Genomic DNA, 13541 nt, shown 5'->3' with positions numbered 1-13541 from the left:
ATAGAAAAAAAAAGAAAAAATTAGTGACTTGGGGCAGGCTTGTCTTTAAGTAATTCATTGCTTTTGAGATATCAAACTATGCATATGGTCAGGAAAGCAGAGGTATGGAATTGTTCCTTAAAAACAAGTGGAACTCAGAGTTATTTTTGTTAATGACTGTCACATCAGCATCCTATTTACAGTGAGTGCATAATAAGGCCATTGTGGTTTGTTTTCTGCTGACTTAAGTTAGGCTTAGTGAGTGAGGCATTTGGCACCTAACCAAAAGGTCAGTGGTTCAAATTATGAAAAAAAAAAAATGAGACGGTCTAAAAGAACAGACTTCCATAAAAGTTAACAGCCTTGAAGTCACAACTTGAGGAAGAATTTTGCAGTTCCCCGCTTACCCCAAATACTTAGCTCCAGCTCTGACTATATATTGATAAGGCCTGACCACCTGATAAAGAGACTAGATGACCAGATTCTAATAAGGCCCTGGACCTAATCACGTTCTGGTAAGACTCCTACTCCCAACTTCACAAACTACCATTCCCTTTCAAACTCATTAACAGGCCCTATAGAAGTAAACTGCCTATGTCTATCTGAAAGCCATCCTGATCTTCTCTGCATTGAAATCACCAGGTGTCCCTCTCAGACCACTTAATAAAGGTCTGTTCATTAGTTGGGACCACCTACTTCTCTTCTCTCTTTCAGCTCTTTTTCTATCATAAATAATACTGAAAACTAGGATGGAAGCTACCAGTCATAAGGCTGAAATCTCCTCTCCACTTTTCCACAACTGGCCAAGTAGGAGAGCAAGCCCACCCTCCAAGCTCACTAACAGCTTAGCTGCCCTCTAAGAGGAAACAGGTCTTTGCTGCCTCATTGCTACAGGAGAGGAGCAGAAGCCTGCCCACATTCCTTATTGATGTGGCTTGTACCCTGAAGAATAGGCCAGATTTCTCCCTCCCAAGTCTAATCCTTCTCCCCTCCTGTCTCATCTTCTAGTCCCAAGGTTGAAGGACATTTGCCATTTGAATCTGACAGAACTCAACACCAGTTTCAATTCTCAACCACTAAGGTTATCCCTTCAATTGAGCTAAGAGGCCATGGTCACTGCCTGAGGTGCCCAGGAACAAATCATTCCCCTCTCTCTATATCCCTCTTCCTCCTCTTGGGTCCCAGAGACCCCTTCTGATACTCAATAAGAGGGTGCTTTCTCTGCTGGGAAGGATTCACACAGTGAGTCTCTGGTAGGGGAGTCGTCACACTGCCAGTTTCTCAGTGCCCATGCTCTCCTTTACCTCAATATGGAGGCTGGGCCTTCTGTCCCAGAGGACAGGGATTTGTTTTGCCTCCTCTAAAACTTATGCCCCTATGGTTTTATGCCTAATTTAAAGCATAAAAGACTTGTCCACTTGCATGCTCAAATTTAATAACCTAAATTCGGCACATTCAATCAATCCATCCTCCAAGACATGCACACCAAAATGGCAAATAATCAGAGGCTTCCTATGCCCAAACTTTCTTTTTTTAAAATTTTTTTTATTAATGTTTTCTTTTTAAAAAATTTTTTTATTAATTTTAATGAAAGTTTACAGAGACTTAGGGTTTCCATTCATTCATTGTTGTACTTTTCTCTCTGCCCACCCCTTCACCCCCAATTCACTCTCTCTTTGAAAAGTAAAAGAAAAATTCTGTCATTGTTATAAAATACCTCCCCCCAAGTCCACTCCACTGTGCAGCCTTCATCTGGACTCCTGTCATGACAATACTACCTAATCATATATCCCTTTTAAACAGTTCTTTCCCTCATCTGTTTTAATGCAGTATACATTTTTTATCCCCTCTTTCTCAGTCTTCCTTCAACCCCGATGTCAGTCTTATTTTACAATAGTGGCACTATATTTGTCCTTTTGTGGCTGAGATATTTCACTCAGCGTAATGTCCTCCAGGGACATCCATTTTGCGTATTTCATGAATTCCTTGTTTTTCAATGCTGCGTAGTATTCCATTGTGTGAATATACCATCAGAACTTCTCTATCCATTCATTTGTTGACAGGCACATAGGTTGTTTCCAGCTCTTTGCTATTGTGAACAAAGCTGCAGTAAACATGGATGTGCATATATATGCTTGGGTGGTGATTATGCTTTCTTTAAGGTAAGTTCCTAGTAGTGGAATTGCTAGGTCAAATGTTATTTCTCTGTATTTTTTGAGAAAGCGCTATACCGCCTTCCACAGTGGTTGCACCATTTTACACTCCCACCAACAGTGAAAAAGGGTTCCAGTTTCTCTACAAACTCGCCAGCATTTTATGTTTGCTATTCTGTTAAATTTTGCTGTTCTTACTGTGATGAGATTATATCTCATAGTTGTTTTGGTTTGCATCTCCCTTAGAGCTAGGGATTTTGAACATTTCTTCAGGTGTTTCTTTTCCATCTGAATGTCTTCTTTGGTGAAGTGTTTATGCCCATTTTTCAATTGGGTTATTTACCTTTTCTCCTAACTTTCGTTACTCTCTCTACTTATCCCACTCAAAATGTTCAGCTCCTTATGACTAACCTCCCAGTCAAAAGAGAATTTAAGAAGAAATTACCTGCAATTGAAACATCATCCCCCTTCTTTTCTCACCCCAATATGGAAGATAATCCCTCCATACTAACCTCCCCAAATGTTACCTCCCCTCGCTCTCCCAATTGCTCCAGGCCAAACTCCACCAAGTCCACAATGCTCCTCTGTCTCTCCTATCCCCCCAAAACTCCTCCCCCTCTCCCTGTTCCCTGGCTTCCCATTACCCATACTCTAAATTCAGCCAACCAACCAAAAATCTGACCAGTGGCAAAAACCCTAATTCCCCTTTCTTGCTGAGGCCCCTTTTAATCTTTTCAGGATAAATTCTCAAATACAATAAAGTCAGGAATGTCTTAAAAATGTGTTGTTGTTACGTGCTGTCAAGTTTCTTGTGAATTATAGTCACCCTATGTACAAGAGCCCTAAACTCTGCTCTATCCTGTGCCAACCTCACTATGTCTGACTCACTACTCCCATTACTCCAGTCACTGAATTGATCCATCTCATCAGGGATCTTCCTCTCTTGCATTGTCCCTCCGCTCTCCCAAACATGATGTCCCTCTCAACAGACTGGTACCTCCTTTGCAACATGCCCAAAGTATGTCAGACGAAGCTTCAGAATTTTTGCCTCCAAGCAGCCTGGTTTCACTCTCTTCAGGACAAAGCTGTTTTTTCTCCTAGCAGTCAGCTCAAAGGTAACAATTCTCTTTCTGTTATCCTTAGTCATTGTCCAGCTCTCTGCCGCGTAGCACACAATTGTGAAGACTATGTCCCAGATCAGGCACACCTTAGTCTCCAGCCTGATGTCATTACTCTTCAGTACTCTGGAGAGGTCCCTGACAACTGACTTTCCCAGTGCAATTTGTCTCTTGTCTACAGTTTACCAGCATAGCATCATCATATGCCTGGAGGAGCCTTGTACGCATAGGCATTGGTGGTCATAAGAATTACTCATAAGTAAAAAATAGTATATAAAAAAAAAAGAATGGGAAGTCTATGCAGAGCAGAATCAGCTTCTCTTCAGAGTCAACCTCTTGGGACTGCCTGAAAGCAGGAAGCAGTCTCTTCTTCGTCTGTGGACACAGTATCTACTCCTTCCTGCTAACAAATTGGACAGGAATCTGCACTCTAGCATATCTACTTCTTATATCAAACAACTCTGAACTAATGCCTATCCCTCTGACAAAGCACCTTAAAAGCAAATGGGCCATAATAAAATTCCTCCCTTTAACACCCAGCCTGGGAATAATAACAGGAGCAACCTCCAGCATTGCAAGCCTAGGCATCTCCCCAGAAAATTTCCAGCATCTCGCTAAAGCTCTCCAAGAGTTGCTAGACAATATTGCAGCTCAGTTTATTGTGGTCCAAGAAGAGATTGACTCCCTAGTGGCAGTTGTATTACAACACGTAAGAGGATTTAATCTAGAAACCATGAAAGAAGGAATCCTCTGCCTGTTCCTTGGAGAAGGCTGTTGCTTTTATGCCTACAAATCAGGAGTAGTTGGAGAAAGAATACCCTCAATAGAGAATCAGAAACCAAGTGGCAACTAGAAATTTCCCCTGACTACTCACCATACTAACTTCTTTTCTGGCTGTCTTCCTTCTTTTAACTCTTGATCCCTCTTTATAAATCTCTTTCAGAAATTTTTAACAAAATGCTTCATGGCCATCTCCCAAGTGACCACCCAGGAATTTCTGTGTTCAGCTTTCGGGGGCAATGCCAAACTGCCTTCCAGAGTGGTTGTACCATTTTATAATCCAACCAATAGTGTATAAGAGTTCCTTTCTCGCCAAATCCTCTGCAACATTTACTACTTGCTGTCTTGTTAAATTTTACTACTGGAGTGAGATGACATCTCATTGTGGTTTTGATTTGCATTTATCTTATTACCAATGATTTTGAACATTTCTTCATGTGTGCCTTAGCCATCTGAATAGCTTCTGTGAAAATTCTTTCACCCATTTTGTAATTGTGTTATCAGTCTTTGTCTTGTGAAGGTACTGTGGGATTCTAAACTTTTGATATGAGATCCTTGTCTGAAATAGTATTGCCAAATGTTTTTGCCCAGTCAGTAGGTTTTCTTTTTGTTCTTTTGGAAAAAGGTTTTGATGCACACAGGGTTTAATCTTTAGTAGTTCCCAATCATTAATTTTATCCTCTCTATATTGTATATTTCTGACTGTATTTGACAGTCTCTCTATACCATAAACAAAGCCAACTAAGCTTGATCCCAGTGTGTCTCTGATTAACTTTATGGTTTGGGGCTTTTACTTCCAGGTGTCTTATCCACCTTGAGTTGATTTTTGTGTATGGTGAGAGATGAGTACCCTGCTTCAGCTTTCTTCAGGTAGCGGTCCAGTTTTGCTAGCACAATTTGTTGAAAAGTTTTCATTTCCCCATTTGATAGGTTTTACTTTCTTGTCAAATATCAGTTGACCGTAGATTTCTGGGTTCTCAATGCTATTCCATTGGTCGATGCGCCTGTCATTGTACCAGTATCATGCTGTTTTGTTTACGACTGCTGTGTAATACGTTTTGAGGTCAGGGAGTGTTGTGTCTCCCACTTCATTTTCATTCCTCGGAAGTGTTTTGCTTATTCAGGGTCTCCTTCCTCTCCAAATAAACTTGACAATTTTCCTTTCAATCTCTTTGAAAAATAAATTTGGTATTTGTATTGGGATTGTGAACATGTAGATTGCTTTTGGTAATACTATCATTTTCACTATTTTGAGTCTTCCTAGCTAATAGATGCTGCCCTGGATGTGCTCACCAAGTTGTGCCAAGAAATCTGGAGAACAACCACTTGGCCAACTGACTGGAAGAGGTCTATAATTGTTCCCATCCCAAAGAAGGGCGGCCCAACTGAGTGTGGAAACTACAGAACAATATCATTGATTTCACATGCAAGCAAGATTCTACTGGATTCTACTGAAGATTATCCAAAAACGACTGGAACAGTACATCAGCAGAGAACTGCCAGAAGTCCAGGCTGGGTTTAGAAGGGGTCGTGGTACTAGGGATATTGTTGCTGATGTTAGAAGGATCTTAGCTGAAAGCAGAGAATACCAGAAGAATGTCTGTGTTTCATTGATTGTGCAAAGGCATTTGACTGCGTGGATCATAACAAACTGTGGCTGACTCTGAGAAGAATGGGAATCCCAGAACATTTAATCGTGCTAATGCGAAACCTATACTTGGACCAAGAGGCAGTAGTCAGAACAGAGCAAGGCAACACTGCATGGTTCAAAATTGGGAAGGGTGTACGCCAGGGATGTGTCCTGTCTCCATACCTTTTCGACCTGTATGCAGAGCAGATTATCCGAGAGGCAGGGCTCTATGAGGAGAAGCGTGGTGTTAGGATTGGTGGAAGATCTATCAACAGTCTGCGTTATGCAGATGACACAATCCTGCTCACTGAAACTGAGGAGGACCTCATGCACTTACTGCAGAGGGTCAAGGACTGCAGCCTTCAGTATGGACTGAGGCTCAATGTCCAGAAGACAAAGATTCTCACCACTGGCCCAGTTGGTGACATCAGGATGGATGGTGAAGAGATTGAGATTTTTCACAGCTTCAGTTTGCTCGGCTCCATGGTCAACACTCTTGGCACCAGTAGCCAGGAAATCAAAAGACGTATTGCAACGGGAAAGTCTGCGGTTCGGAACTAAAGTACTCAAGAGCAAGCGTGTTTCTCTGGAGACTAAGGTGCGCCTGATACAGGCCAAGGTTTTTGCAATCACTTGTTATGCATCGGAGAGTTGGACAATGAGTAGGGAGGACAGAAGGAGAGTGGATGCCTTTGAGCTGTGGTGCTGGAGAAGGTTACTGAATGTACCATACACTGCCAGGCGAACATACAGGAGAGGGTGAAATCAGGCTGCTCTTTGGAGGCAAGGATTCTGGGGCTTCGTCTGACATACTTTGGACATGTCTTTCGAGAGGGACATCATGCTTGGGAGGGTGGAGGGACAGTGCAGGAGGGGAAGGCCCTCTATGAGGTGGATTGATTCAGTGACTGGGGTAGTTGGGATGGGTGTGTCTGAGGCAGTGCGATTGGCACAGGATAGAGCAGGGTTTAGGGCTGTTGTACATAGGGTCGCTATGAGTCGCAGGCGACTCGACGGCACATAACAACAACAACAAAACATCCATGAACAGAGCACAATTTTTTATTTGTTTAGGTCTTTTATTGTGTCCCACAGAAATGTTCTGTAGTTTTCTTTGAGTAGGTCTTTTGTGTCTCTAGTTAGGTTCACTCCCAAGTTTCTCAATTTGTGGTTGGCTATTATAAGTGATACTGCTTTCTTGGTCTCCTTCCAACATTCTTTCCACAGATATAATCATTCTGGTTCATCTGGTAAAGTCCATATGTATAGTCACCATTTCTGTTTTTTATATAAGGTATTTGTAATGAATAAATCATTGTCCAAAATTCTATCATTTCTGTAATGAAGTCCATATTTTTCAACTACTAGTCCTACTTCCTTGTTCCTAACTTTTGCATTCTAATCACCCATTATTATTAATACATCTTGACTGCACGTTCAATTGATTTTTGACTGCAAAAGTTGGTGAATGGCACTTATATTATCAAATCTTCCTTGCATGCATATTGAATCCTGTCATTCACAACATTGTATTTTGGGATGAACTTAGAAATAGTCTTTTTTGGCTATGAATGCAGCTCCATTTTCCCTTGTCTATGCATTTCCAGTGGAGTACCATACAATTATCTGATTCCCATGCAAATCCATCTCAGCTTGCCAATGACTAGTATGTAAATATCTATGCATTCTATTTCTTCTTTAATAATATCTAATTTCCCTTCTTTAATACTTTCAACATTCCACTTTCCAGTCAGTAGTGTCTGTTTGTAATTATTTCTTATCATTTGTGTTTTCCAATTGGAGGGATCAGTTTTCAGTGTTTTATCTGCTAGTCTAATTTAAGTATTCTTTATTATTCATGGATTTTTTTCAAAGGCCTGTTATTTCAGAAGTTGATTACCACTCTTTATTTCTATTCTAGTTTAGTCTGGATGCTCAGCTTTTCTACAATAACTGATAGACAATCATTTTACCCAAAAGAACAAATGAATGATTCTTTCCCCCAGTACATAACTAACAGACTCAGTGTTAAACACTACCTTCCCCTTATGCTACCCTGCTGTTATCCCCCTTGGGCTAGTCTGTCTTCTCACCTCTATTCCCCAGTGATGATGGTATTCTGGGCAGATCTCTGCATAAGTAGAGGTTCTCCCCTGCTTGGACAAGTGGGATGGTTGTGGAATAGGTGGTTGGATTGATTCCCATGAAGGTGGGTGAACTATATAGAGAAAAAATTGGAACTGTAAAACATTTCATATTACTTGGATCTGTAATCAACATCATGGAAGCAACAGTCAGACTATCAAATGATGTAATGCATTAGCAAATCTGCTGCTACGAACCTCTTTAAAGTCCTAAAAAGCAAGATTGTTGTTTCAAGAATAAGATGTGCCTAATGACCCAGCAATTATATTTTCAATTGCATCATATGCATCTGAAAGTTGAATAGTGGGTAAGAATGACTGAAGAAGAATTGATAACTTTGACCTGTGGTGTTGGAGAAGAGTACAGAATATTCCTTGGACTTCCAAATAACAAGTAGATATCTTGGAGAAAATGCAGCCAGAATGCTCCTTGGAGGCAAAGATGGCAAAGCTTCATCTTTTATAATTTAAGCATGGTGCTAGGAGAGGCTATTCCTTGGAGAAGAATATCATACTTGGAGGATAGAGGGTTAGGTTAGCAAAAGAAAGGAAGACTACCAATTAGATGGATTGATACAGTGACTGCAGCAATGAGCTCTAGTATGTCAGATATTGTGAGGATGGCACAGAATAGGGCAGAGTTCATTCCTGTTGTTCCTAAGCTGTTATAAGTCGTATTTGACTCGATGGCACCTAACAACAACCTGATCATGTTTTCTCAAAATCAAACTCACAGATTAAGACAGCTTGTCTTTGATTAGATGGCATATGGCGTAGTGGTTAAGTGCTCAGCTATTAACTAAAAAGTCTGTTGAATTTACCAGCTTCTACTAGTGAGAAAGATTGGCTTCTGTAAAGATCAGAGCCTTGGAAACTTTATGTGTCCGGTTTTACTCTGGCATAGTAAGGAGTTGCACTGACAACCCTTGAAGAGCAGGCAGTTGAAAACTACCAGATGCTCTGTGAGAGAAAGATGGGCAAACTCTTCCTGCGCAGTTTTACATGTAAAAACCCACTGGAGGGCCAACTGTTCATCAGTTCTGCTTAAACAGCACATAATAACACAAACAACTTGTGATCATAATGAGTCAGGATCAACGAGGCCACAGGGGATTTTTATCCCTGAATCAGAATCAACTCCAGTTTTTGTTTTGTTTTTTCATCGTTGAGGAACTCACTACATACTTGGGACAATTACAACATTTGCTTCAGCTTTGCACCTATCGGGCCACTGCTTCTCTGAACTACAAATTAATTGGTGTCACTTGTCAAGTTTTATAGTTTTCTAGATATTTCTTATAAAGAAAAATACTGAAATATAAGGATGTAAATGAATTATTATTTTTTTAATTAAGTATTTCGTTGTGACTATAGTCTTTCACTTTAAAAATTTAGCTCCAAAAGGGGAAAAAAATAACCAAAAAAATGTATCTTCTTCTTTGATTATTCCATGACTTTTGTTGTGTTTATTACTGGTGTAGAAATGGAATACAGTAGCATAAACCAGGTTTTTGTTAAGTCTAATTTTACTTTGGAGTCAGAATTACATGGAAGGCAGGAGTGCATAGTGTTCCTTTGGTTCCATATCTATCTTTGAAAGCAAACTCTGTGGGGAAATTTCTCCCTCTTTTTCTCTTTCCTCCATTACCTTTGAGTTGGAACCAATGCATAACTGACGCTCCAGTGGATTTTCTGAAACTATAAATCACACCAGAGGAGATTACCCATTTTTCTCCTTCAGAAAAGATAGTGGATTCCTCATCTGACTCTGGGTCAGGAGTGCAACTCCTTACCATTAAGCCATCAGAGCTCTCTTACAGAGAGATTGTTGTTGTACACCACATAGTTGGAACCAACCCATAGCTGAGCCTTAGGTGGGTTTTCAGCAGCAGTAATTTCACCAGAGGAGATTGCCCATCCTTCTCCCGTAGAGCTGCTGGTGGCCTCAAACCACCGGTCTTCAGGACTGCAGCACGGCTTCTTGCTACTAGGCCACACATTTTGTTTCTAATGGTGAGTCCTATATCTAATAAAGTAATTGTTTCTAAGATGAAATATCAAACTTCGATAACTGACTGACCTTGAAGGAATAGGAAGAAGAGAGCATTTCTTATATGTGAAAGTTAGCATTCACTTAGATGTTTCCACATCTTGCTCTTTTGATTCTGAAGCCACTGGGAAGGGTCAGACACCACAAAGTCAATAAGCTAGAGCAAAGAAAGATGGACATGCTGGTCTTTCTCTTCTTTCTTATGTGCAAGATGATTAATGACTTTTACATGAATACTGTTTTAGAGTGACAGTCTACACTGCTTTATTTTGTACTTGTTTTGGTGGTATATTGATTGCTTTTCAGGGGAAGATTTGTACAGTAGATAGACCCTTTTTAACAAGTATTATATAAATTATTCTGTGCTGTTGGTTACAATTTTTACAATCTCTCTGTCTTCTCATTTCCATTCTATATATTGTTTCCCTTGCTCAAGCTTCCTTTTCTTCTCCTTCCTCTTTCATCTTTGCTTTTGAGTAACTATTGATCATTTGGTCTTTTATAGTCAGTTGTATAAGGAAGCACATTGTTCGTAGAAGATAGTGTTTATTTTATACGTCAGTGATTGAAAGATAGCCTGAAGTTCAAAGTATAGATGTGAGAGATAGCCTCAGGCAGTGTTGGTTGATCCAATAAGCAAAGAAAATATTAATAAAAACTCCAGGATCCTACTGATAAGAAGCTGCATTAGAATCTGAAGGCACATAGTTCGAGTCTACAAGCTGCTCCATGAGAGAAAAATGAACAATCTCTTCCCATGTGATTAACTGCTTCTGAAAACCCACTGTAGGCTCAGTTATGGTTTGATTCTAACCGTATGGCACACAACAACAACAGTGTGTACATTCTTTTTTAATAGTTGTGTTTCACACATAGGGAAAAAAAATGCCCTAGACTTGTGGTTACTTTTCTCATATTGCTCTTTGATCCTCTTACCTCGAAAGTATAAACTTGTCATACAAAATCGAGGGAATCTTCTTTCTGAATGCTTTCATTCTCTGATCTCTGTAAGAGATCTCTCCCCATTCCCATCAAGTCAATTTGATTTCACAAAATAAAATAGATTTCTTAAATCTCTCTATTTCCATAAAGTGACCCTATGCATGCTAGGGATGCCCGTGTGGACTTCCGACAAGTGATAGATAAGAAATCTTTGTTCCCTTGTCAGTTTAATGTTCAACCACAACTTCCTCAAGTAAATGAAGTAGTATATGAGGGCAAAGAAGAAGAAGGAAGTCAATTAATTTTTCAAGAAAAACAAACCTTCTACTTCACATAGGACTCTTCTTCATTCTTAGCTAAACCAGGGAAGTTAGTTGTTGTTGTTGTTGTTAGGTGCCATCGTGTTGAGTATGATTCATAGTGACCCTATGAACAAAAGATCTGAACCCTGTTCTATCCTATGCTATTCTCACACTTCCTGACACACGAGAGCCCATTGCAGCTGTCATCACCCTCTCTTTCACCAATCCTGTACCATTCCCAGCATCATGTCCTTCTCCAAGAAATAGGCCCTTCTAGCAACATGCCCAAAGTATGTGAAGGTGAAACCTTCTCATTCTTTCCTCCAAAGAGCACTCTGGCTGCACCCTCTCCAAGACATATCTGTTCATTCTTTTGGCCATCCATGGGATGTTTCCTACTCTTCTTTAACACTATAGCTCTAAGGTGTTAATTCTTTTTATGTCATCCTTATGTATTAACCAGCTCTCAGATGCATAGCAAGTGATCAGAAAGACTATGACTTGAATCAGATGCACCTTAGTCCTCAATTTGATATCATTACTCCTCAATAATTTGGAGAGGTCCCTAACTGCAGATTTTTCCTGTGCAGTGTGTCTTCTTATTTCCTGATTGCTGGTACCAAGGAAGTTAAGAAAGATGAAGCCAAGTAGCTGACAGTTTCAATCTCCTCTCCATCCATTTTGACACTTTTGTGGGTTCAGTGTTAAGAATCTTTGTTTTCTTTATATTGAGATGCAATCTATGCCAAAGGCTACATTTCTTCATCTTCTGCAGCATATGCTTCAAGTCCTCCTCAATGTCAGCAAGCAAGGAGGGAAGCTAAGAAAGAAGATATTTTTTTAGGACAGAATGAATACAGGCCACATTATCCCAGACCTGGCAGAAACTCCCTAATGACACTAGCTGGGAGTTGGGAGGCTTCCATTTTTGTCCTCCTAACATTTCTGCCCAAGGGGTAACCCAGCTTACTCAGCAGTAACAGAAGCAGAAAAAAGGCCATTTCACAAACTTGGAAGACTTCCATCGGGACCACTGAGACGCAACAAGAAATTACACAGAATTTAATTTTTTTAATTATTCATACACATTATGTTTCACATATATACATTATGTTTTATATAGTTTTTTATTTCTATTATATTTTGTTCACTTTTTCTTTTTTTCTTTTTATTATACTAGTTTATTTACAAAATTTGAATACCTTGTTTTTCATACCAGATTTTCCCAATTTCCCTCAGCCCCCCATCAAATTGTTCATTTTTGTTGTGGGAGTTTTTCTTCTTATAATCATCTTACTAACAACTACTTCCTTGAAAGTGTGTAAGCCAAGCACTTCATGTCTCATGCCCTCATATCCCCCTTTTATATAGCCAATTTCTAATCTTCCCAGCCCTATCAAATCAGCACTCTGAAGGAACAAGCACGTCCCTTTTGCTGAAGGATCCTCTGTTCAACTTGGAAACTTTGAGGATCTGCATCCACAGCAAAAGCTAATCTAGAGAGAGACATCAAGTTGCAGCAATCCACCCTAAGTCACATGATTTCATTTTAAAGTAGAAGTATAATTAAAATTTAGAATCCTCTACAACTATCAACATTTATCCAAGTTCATGGAGTTTCTGGAGGCATGTTGTTTAGGAAGTGGATTCCACTCTTGCTTCCAAGTCAGACACAATACCCATATGTATAAAAGGTAGAAGGTTCAAACTCACTGGCTGCTGTTTGGTAGAATGATGTAGCAGTCAGTTTCATAAAAAATTAAAGCCTTAGAAACTCTATGGGGTAGTTCAACTTTGTCTTATAGGGAAACTATGAATCTGCATTGATTAAATGGCAGTGGGGTAAGTTTGGGTTATAGGTCAATTCAAGGAAGAAACATCTTTTCTTTGCATATGTGATATATATGATGAAAAAGGGTGATGGGTCATTTTTTGAAAGCTCTTTAGAAGGGAGATATTGAAATGTCCTCTTTCTCAAACTAGAGTATCTCATTATCTCCAACAACCACATCTGTCAGAAAAATGGGTAAGTAGTGTTGTGATGTCTAAGCCATCTTTAGGATTCATTGGGTGGGGTAAATGCATTGATGAACAAACAAAGGTAAAGGGTGTGGCTTCTCATGTCCTGGGTAAGGTATATGGAGGATGGTTAGGAGCCCTAAAGCAGACAACTAGAAGGTTTCAACATTAGTAAAATGGCAAAAAAAATTAATGATAATGGCCCTTCAAGAACCAAAAGAAGGAAGAAAACAGAGACCTCCCATCAACCCATATCCAGAACAAGTGGGAAGGTGAGATTACCTCGGTCAAGTTCAATTTCTTTCCCATTTAATGAATATCTTTAAACCAACATTCCTACCTTTTTCTTTTCTGTTAGAACTCCAGTCTTGACTTTTTCTCATGAAACTCACTTTTTAATCTATCCCCCAACCTCTCCCTGGAA

Source organism: Elephantulus edwardii, unplaced genomic scaffold, assembly GCF_000299155.1.
Source record: "Elephantulus edwardii isolate Elephantulus edwardi_28Jun2011 unplaced genomic scaffold, EleEdw1.0 scaffold00056, whole genome shotgun sequence".
NCBI lineage: Eukaryota > Metazoa > Chordata > Mammalia > Macroscelidea > Macroscelididae > Elephantulus > Elephantulus edwardii.
Note: the sequence above shows the minus strand (reverse complement) of the source record.